The sequence below is a fragment of the Arvicanthis niloticus genome, chromosome 25, assembly GCF_011762505.2.
Source record: "Arvicanthis niloticus isolate mArvNil1 chromosome 25, mArvNil1.pat.X, whole genome shotgun sequence".
NCBI classification, from domain to species: Eukaryota; Metazoa; Chordata; class Mammalia; order Rodentia; family Muridae; genus Arvicanthis; species Arvicanthis niloticus.
The window spans coordinates 20956436-20965670 of NC_133433.1; positions in this window are offsets into that span (position 1 = coordinate 20956436).

Here is a 9235-nt window from a genome sequence, read left to right on the forward strand (position 1 = left end):
TTCCTGCTGTCTCCTCCTCTTGGGTGTGTTTGCTTCTTTCTGTCCTAGAGCTTTCAGATATGCTGTTAAGTTGCTAGTATTAGATCTCTCCAAATTTTTTGGAAGGTATTCAGTGATAATGAAGTTTCCTTTTAGCTCTGCTTTCATTGTGTCCCATAAGTTTGGGTATTCTGTACTTTCATTTTTGTTAAATTCTAGAAAGTCTTTAATTTCTTTCTTATTTCTTCCCTGCCAAAGTTACTATTGAATAGAGAGTTGTTTATCTTCCATGAATATGTGGGCTTTCTGTTGTTTTTGTTGTTATTGAAGTCAAGCCTTTTGTCTGTGGTGATCTGATAGAATGCATGGGTTATTTCAATCTTCTTGTATCTGTTGAGGCTTGTTTTGTGGCTGATTATATGGTCAGTTTTGGAGAATGTACCATGAGGTGCTGAGAATCTTTTTTAGTGTGAAATGGTTTATAGATATCTGTTAAATTCACTTGGTTCATAACTTGTGTTAGTTTCACTGTGTCTCTGTTTGATTTCTGTTTCTATTGGTAAAAGTGGAGTGTTGTTGTCTACCACCTTCCTTTTACAAATGTGGGTGCCATTGCATTTAGGGCACAGATATTCATAATTGAGAATTCATCTTGGTGGATTTTTCCTTTGATGAGTATGAACTGTCCTTCCTTATCTCTTTTGATAACTTTTGGTTGAAAGTTTATTTATTAGATATTAGAATGGCTACTCCAGCTTGTTTCTTGAGACCATTTGCTTGAAAAATTTTCCAGCCTTTTAGTCTGAGGTAGTGTCCTTCTTTGTCACTGATGTGTATTTTCCTGTATGCAATAAAATTCTGGGTCCTGTTTACATATCTAGTCTGTCAGTCTATGTCTTTTTGTTGGGGAATTGAGTCCATTCATATTTAGAGATAATAGGGACCAATGATTGTTGGTTCCTGTTATTTTTGTTGTTAGTAGTGGTATTATGTTTGTCTGGTTCTCTTCTTTTGGATTTGTTGTAAGATGGCTAATTTCTTGGTTTTTCTTTGATGTAGTTTCCATCTTTGTATTGGAGTTTTCCTTCTAATATTCTTTGTAGGTCTGGATTAATAGAAAGATTTTTAAAATTTGGTTTTGTCATGGAATATCTTGGTGTCTCCATCTACGGTGTTTGAGAGTTTTGCTGGGTATAGTAGTCTGTGGCACTTCTGTTCTCTCAGGATCTTCATGACATTTTTCCAATATCTTCTGGTTTTTAGAGTCTCTTTTGAGAAGTCTGATATAATTCTGACAGGTTTGCCTTTCTGGCACCTGGCCTTTTCCCCTTACTGCCTTTATTATTCTTTCTTTGTTCTGTGCATTTAGTGTTTTGATTATTATGTGATGGAAGGAATTTCTTTTCTAGTCTAGTCTATTTGATATTATAATGTACATTTATGATCATCTCTTTCTTTAGGTTAGTGAAGTTTTTTTCTATGGTTTGGTTGAAGATGTTTCCTGGCCCTTTGCATTGGGAATCTTCTCCCCTTTTCCTATTATTCTTAGGTTTTTGTCTTTTCATGTGTGCTGAATTTTCTGGATGTTTGGGTTAAAAGCTTTTTTTACTTTGTATTTTTTGACTATTGTGGCAATAACTTCAAAGTTATCTTCTATGCTTGACATTCTCTCTTCTATCTCTTGTATTCTGTTGGTGATGCTTGTATCTGTAACTCCTTTATCTATTTCCTAGGTTTTCCATCTCCAGGGTTGTTTTAATTTGTGATTTCTTTATTGTTTCTATTTCCATTTTTATATCCTGAATGGTTTTGTTCAATTTCTTCATCTCTTTGATTGTGTTTTTCTATATTTCTTTAAGGGATTTAGGTTTTTTTTTTTCTTTAGGGGCTTCTACTTGTTTACCTGTGTTCTCCTGTATTTCTTTAAGGAAATTATTTATGTCCCCCTTAAGGTCCTCTATTATCTTCATGAGATGGGATTTTGGATTGGAGTCTTGCTTTTAAGGTGTGTTAGGGTGTCCAGGGCTGGCTGTGATGGGTGAACTGGGTTCTGATTGTGCCACGTTTGGCATTGGTTTATGTTGCATATATTCTTATGCTTGCCTCTCACCATCTGGTTATCTTAAGTGTTAACTGACATTGCTGTCTCTGACTGGATCCTGTGAGCCTGTGAACCTAGTTGTGATGGAGCTCCTGAGAGTCAAACTGTCTCTTGGTGTGGGAGGGGGTCTGGAGTTCTGGCTCTGCCTGGGGCTGAGTTGTGGTATGGCAACTCTTATAAAGGAAAGCATTTAACTGAGGTTGGCTTATAGTTTCAGAGGTTTAGTTCATTATCTTCATGCTGGGAAGTATTGCAGTATTCAGGCAGACATGTTGCTGGAGGAGCTAAGAATTCTACATCTTGATCTATACACAGCAGAAGGGGAATGTCACACTGGACTTAGCTTGATCATGAAAGACCTCAAAGCCTGCCTTCACAGTGACATACTTTCTCTAACAAGCCCATAACTACTCCAACAAGGCCATACCACCTAATAGTACCATTCCGTCTGGGCCAAGCATTCAAACACATGAGTCTATGGGGGTCATTCTTATTCAAGCCAGCACAATGAGATATACAATAAATTTAAATATATAAAATGTTTTAATAACAAAAGGGTATAAAAACATGTCACCCAAACCATAACCATTAGAACATGGGATATCTATATCAGACAAAATAGACTTTAAAATAAATAGACAAGAGATTACTGGAGATAAAGAGGGGCATCAATTCGTTCTAAGGGTGCAACAGTGGTAAACATACCTTGACAGTAATCAACAGCGCTATAATTGAATGTAAATACCCACTCAACAAGAGGAAGACCATGCCTGCTCCTAGGAAACCAGATAATTACCAGGAGCTCTGGAAATCATGGATCTTGGAGATCCACAACTTTACTAAACCAGCTTAGTTTAACATTCTAAATCAGTGGTATTCAACCTTCCTAATGATGTGACCCTTTAATTCAGTTCCTTATGTTGTGGTGATTCCCATCATAAATAATATTTGTTGTTACCTTCTAACTATAATTTTGCTACTGTTATGAGTCATAATGTAAATATATGATCTGTAGGATATCTGATATGTGACCCTTGTGAAAGAGTTGTTTAGCTCCAAAGAGGTTATAACCTACAGGTTAACAACTGTTTTAAATATTTATCTTTATACCTATAAGTAATTATAGTTCTTATAACTCATCAAGGGAATTTCTCTTCACAACTTACAGAGACCATTAAGAAAACTACAACTGATCAAATTCCAAACTATGGAGTCTAGTTCCATTTGGATAAATCTATACCACTAGTCCTGCAGCTAAGGCTCAGGGATCATTGTGGAAGAAGAGCAAAAAGATGTAAGAGACAGAGGATCATGTAGTTTGCTATTAGAGTATGTCTCTTAGAAATGTCAGAGAAGCTATACCCATGAAACCTTACCAGCATGACTGCTTCAACAAGACTTGAACACAGAGGACACCAATAGACATGATAACACAAAATGGGGAAGCTCACAAGGTCTCAGTCTTTTACAAAGAACTATAGGCTACTAAAAACACTGAGACTAGAAGAAATAGACTTCCCAGGGAAGAACATATCAATTGGTTACCCAATACCAAATGGTCTTCTCTGAACAACATATACATACATATATCATTATTACAGATTAAGCAGATTATATGCATACAGTCAGGAGTGTGTGTATAACTGGCATGCACACGACAGAATACAAAAATGCAGACAAAACTGTCATTTGCAAAAAATGAAAATAAAAAATAAATCTTAAAAAAGTGTTATAATGAATTTTTAACCAATTGTATGCCAATTAAAAAAATCTATTAGAACCCAAAATCTTATAGTTAAAATCACAAATAACAAAAGAAAAGTCAGATAAACTGAACTTTAAAATTATTTTTTTCAATTTCCAAGGTTTCCATAATGATGGTGAAAATATGTAGCTGTGAATTGTTAAGCTGCTCAGAGCTCCCGGTGGGTGGATGTGCATCTCTGTACCCACCCAAGAGCTCTGGATTTACAAATTAAAGACATGTGCATGCAATATTTATGTTTTAATTTGCCTTAGCTAGCTCAATGGCTGGGCACTTCCAAACCTGCCTGGGGCCAGCTCCCCTCCCCCAATACTCCTGAGTTAATATTTGTTAAATCAATATCTCATTTCTGCTACTCAAGACCCAATCAGGGGAGTGGCTCCTACTGCCACTTTCCCAGATTCTTACATGTCAGCGGGCTCTGCTTCTCTGTCATGGCAGTTCTGCCCTTTTCTTGTCCTGTGCTTCCTCTTGGGAATCCTCAAAGTCTCACTTCTATCCCCCTGCCCAGGCATTAGCTGTTGGCTCTTTACTGATCAGTCAAAAAACCAACTGTTGGCAGAGACCTGCAGCGAACATGCAAATTCCCAAGTAAGTACAAATCAAAGCCCCAACAAAAATATAGTCATTAAGATAGGTGAAAACTTTTCAAATATTCTATGTACAGTAATCTGAATATATATCTGGGGTACTCTAAAAGCTCAATAATAAAGTAACCCCAAATAATTCAGTTAAAATGATCAAAGGATCTTAAAAGATATTTTTGAAAGGATACATACAAATGGCCATTAAGCCCATGATAAATGCTGAAGGCTATTAGCCATCAGAATCACAGAATTCAAACCCACAGTAAGATACTCCTAGAAGGGCAATGACCAAGAAGAGATAATGGCAAGTGCTGGTGAGAACATGGAAGGCTGGAACATTCAGATATGCACATGGGACTCTAAGTGCTGTATCCAGAAAATGTACTAGTTCCCCAAGAGCCCAAATGAAGAATTATTATCAGATCCAGTAATTGCATTCACATTTGTGAGCATTCATTTAGACCCAGCAGTACAAACTAGGTATATACCCAAGAGATATAAAATATCAATGAACACTGAGTTGCTACAGTAATGTTTATAATATATTATTCATAATAGTGAATAACTAAAATACCAACAGATAAAACAGAAAATAATTAAAATACTCATCAACTGATAAGAAGTAAAACATTGTATATGTTTTTAAATGAAATGTTACTTGGCTATAAACAAAATGACACATTGATAAATGTTACAATAAAGATGATTCTTGAAAATATTTGATAAGCTAAAGAAGCCAATTATAAACTGGCATATACATTTATTTTATTCATGAAATGTCCAAGATAAGAAAATTTATTGAGACTGAAAGATTAGTGGTATCTTTAGAGTTGGGGTTTGTGAGGAAAGATTAAGGTTAGCTTAATGTTATGGTTAATTGTCATCGTCTATCTGATTAGATTTAGAATCACTATGGAAACATCTCCCTGGGTGTATCAATGAGGGTATTTCCAGGAGGACCTACCTGAGTTGGGTCAGCACCATCCCATGGCATTAAGTTCTTGAATGAAAAAAAAGGAGAAAGCAAGTAGAGCACAAACATTTATTGTTCGCTGTTTCTGACCATGGCTGTGATGTGACCAGCTTTCACCATCATGCTTTCTCTGCCATGATGGATTGAACCCTCGCAAGCTCTTTTGTAAGTGCTGTATCACTGCAATGTGGAAAGTACTAGAGACAGTGTATGTGATTTATTTAATTAATTACTTATCTTATTTATTTACATTCCATTCACTACCCCCCTCCTCATCCCCCCCCGACAGTTCCTTATGCTATTTCTCCTCCCCCTTGCCTCTAAGAGGGTGCTCTCCAACCTGGGCACCCCCTTCCCTGGGGCATCAAGTCTCTTGAGGATTAGGCACATCTTTCACTGAGGCCAGAGCAGGTAGTCCTCTGCCATATATGTGCTGGGGGACTTGGACCAGCCTGTGTATGCTGCTTGGTGTGTGGTTCAGTCTCTGGGAGCTCCCAGGGGTCTGGGTTAATTGAGAATGCCAGTTTTCCTATGGGGTTGCTCTCCCCTTCATCTCCTTCAATCCTTTCCCCAATTCCTCCAGAGGCATCTCCAACTTCAGTCCAATGGTTGGGTGTAAGTATCTGCATCTGTCTCAATAAGCTTCTGGTAGGGCCTCTCAGAAAATAGCCATGCCAGGTTCCTGTCTGTAAGCATACCATATCATCCTTAACAGTGTCAGGCCTTGGTGCCCCCACCCTCATGAGATGGATCCCAAGTTGAGCTGGTCACTGGACTGCCTTTCCTTCAGTCTCTTCTCTGGTTTGTGTCCCTGCAGTTCTTTTAGACAGAAATAGTTCTGGGTCATATATTTTGACTATGTGTTGGTAACCCTGTCCCTCCACTTGGGACCCTATCTATTTACTTTGAGTTACCTTTCCCCACTGTTGGACATTTTGGCTAGGGTTACCCCCACTGAGTCCTGAGAGTCTCTAATATCCCAGGACTCTGACATTCTAGAGGGTCCCACCACCTCCCACCCCCAGAAGCTGCATATTTCCATTCATTTTCTTGGCCCTCTGGGCTTCTTTCCTGTCCCCTCAATACCTGGTCCTGCTCCCTCTTCTCCTACCCTTCCCCTCTCCCAAGGCTCTAAACTTGAGGGTTTCACTTTGTGGCTATATTAAAAACCATTGAGTTGTACACTTTTGAAAAATAGGCGAATGGAAAAATATATGAAGTTCATATCAAGGTTTAAAAAAGTAAATAAAAACTTTATTTTAAATCATCTTAAAATTTTGGTGGTGGGTCTCTAACAGCTGAGGCATCTCTCCAGCCTATTAGCTGGGATATTCTTAGAGATAGTGTTAGTCTTAGGGAAAGTAAAGGCACGGGTTAGTTGAAAAGATAATCAGAGAGAGGCCCACGGATTGGCCTGGTCACACTTTAACAAATAATTAGATAAATGTTCATTCATTCATTCATTCATTCATCCTTTTAATATCTATTTATTACTCATATGTTATCTAGTGTTTGTAAAGAGTCTGCCATGCCTATGTAATCATTAGGTCAGTAGGCTGTACTCAGCACAATCCTGTACAATTCTTTCAGACTAGGACCAACAGAATTATAGAATTTAGCATCTAGAAGTACTTTTGGGCTTTATTGCTACCAAATACCTCATTTCACAGCTGGTTAAATCATACAAATGGGTACTTCAAGGTGCACTGTCATGGTGGGGCAAAGCTGTTTTCTGATTTCAGCCTGAGGAGTAATGCATTTTATTTCAAATTTTAATGCACATGTGTGCACACACACACATCTATCTGTCTATCTATCTATCTATCTATCTATCTATCTATCTATCTATCTATCATCTATCTATCTATCCATCTATCATCTATCTATCTTATCTATCTATCTATCTATCTATCTATCTATCTATCTATCTATCTATCATCTATCTATCTACCCGAGAGCCCTCCCGTCTCCACTTCTACTCTAGCAATAGAGCTGTAAGTGCACAGGCCATTCCTGACTTTCTAGCAGGATTGCTGGAGATTCAAGCTTGGGTCTTCCTACCTGAGCAGCAAATGCTCTAAATGCTGAGCCATCTCCTCAGCCTGGAATAAAGTATTTTGATTTGACATTGACATCTAACCTGTACTTTTAGCAAATGGAGTCACAGTGGAAACCACCCAGGATGGTGGACAAGTGGACTCATTACTCTGCTCATGATAATTAGATACTCTACCTGACTGTGTGGATGGACACGTTACTCCTTACATTTGCATAGGTGAAGTGTACACATGTGAACTTGTATGTGTGGGGAATGTGATGCTGAGAAAGAGGGTATTTGCTACACAGTCAATAATATAGGAAGAATATGAAACTGGTGTAAAGTTCACAAATTCATCTCACTTTCCAAATAGTAGCTATGGTTTATGTGCACAAGGATGAACAGGGCCATGGATATTTGTTCCCATAGACGATTGAAGCCACATGTCTCTTGCACTTATGTATTAAATTGCTATGCTGAAAATAGATACTTCTCATTTATTTTGGCTCTTCGTTCTCTCTTGTTCAACATCTAAACTCTTAGTAAAAGGTCAAAGGAATATTTAGTTCTCCATCCTGTCTGTAGTGCAGAGAAAAAAGACTGTCTTTACTGCAGATGCTGAAAATGCCAGTGTTTTGCTTTTCTAAGTTTCTTTAAAGTCACACCAAATCAGGAGTACCTACATCAGAATTCAATTTAGGAGCCAGTACTGAAGAAATAAGGAATAATACTAACTTTTTCTTTGTAGCTCATCAGTTGAACATGTTTCTTCAATAGATTGCATTCTAGATGAGGAAACAGGCATACCTGCTTGACCTCAGTGGTCCATTGATGGTGAAATTCTTAACAATAGCTTAATGGATTCCTTCTCACTCCTTAGCCAGTTGTTTGCAGTTAAAGGCTTTGACTTATAGAAACACAGAGAAGTTTGCAAACTGAAGGGGATGGTGTTAATAGAAGAACATGTAACAGAATTAAAAGGAATAGCACAATCCTTCAAACATATCTGCTAATGGAAATTCTTTGAATAAACAAACTTGAAATCAAATAATTCATATAAATTGTGTACACACCTGCATCAGTTTGCATCTCAGTGGTTTACAGCAAGATGGAGAGGATTTTTTAAATGAGCAAGGAAATGGGTAAAAATCAAGTTAGAGAGGATGGAAATTTCTATTAAGTTTATGGATATAATGTATATTAGAAAGTTGGATCTACTCAGATCTTATGCATATGTATGCCCTGTGAAGTCAGTGGAGGCATTCCTTTACTCCTTCACCATGACTCAAATTCCACCATATTAGAAGAGCCACTACAACCCTAACAACTACAGAGGGCCAGGAAATAAAATCTTGTCATGTGCTTAGCATGTGGAGAACCATAACACTTGCTAAAAACATAAGCAGGCAACACATAAAGCATTAATTAAAGGATAATAGCTACATCAGAATTGTGTGACTTACATAAAAAGTACAATTATAGCATGGTGATTTATTTTTTAAATATTCATTTATAATTGGGGAAATGATAACCATCCAAAGACACATTCAGAAAGAAAAATATATCTTGTCTTAATCCTCTTTTCTGTAAAGCAATGTTGCAAATAGTGGAAGTCAATTCTAGGTTTTTCCTGATAACCCGAAGCTCTGCCAACAACTGCTGATACCATCCTGAAAAAAATGGGAAGAAAATTATATCATAGTCAGAAACTATGTCAACTGATACCATTTGGAATGACAGCTTTTGTGGCTACAGAATTCACAAAACTGAATTCATAAATCCAGAAAGAGAT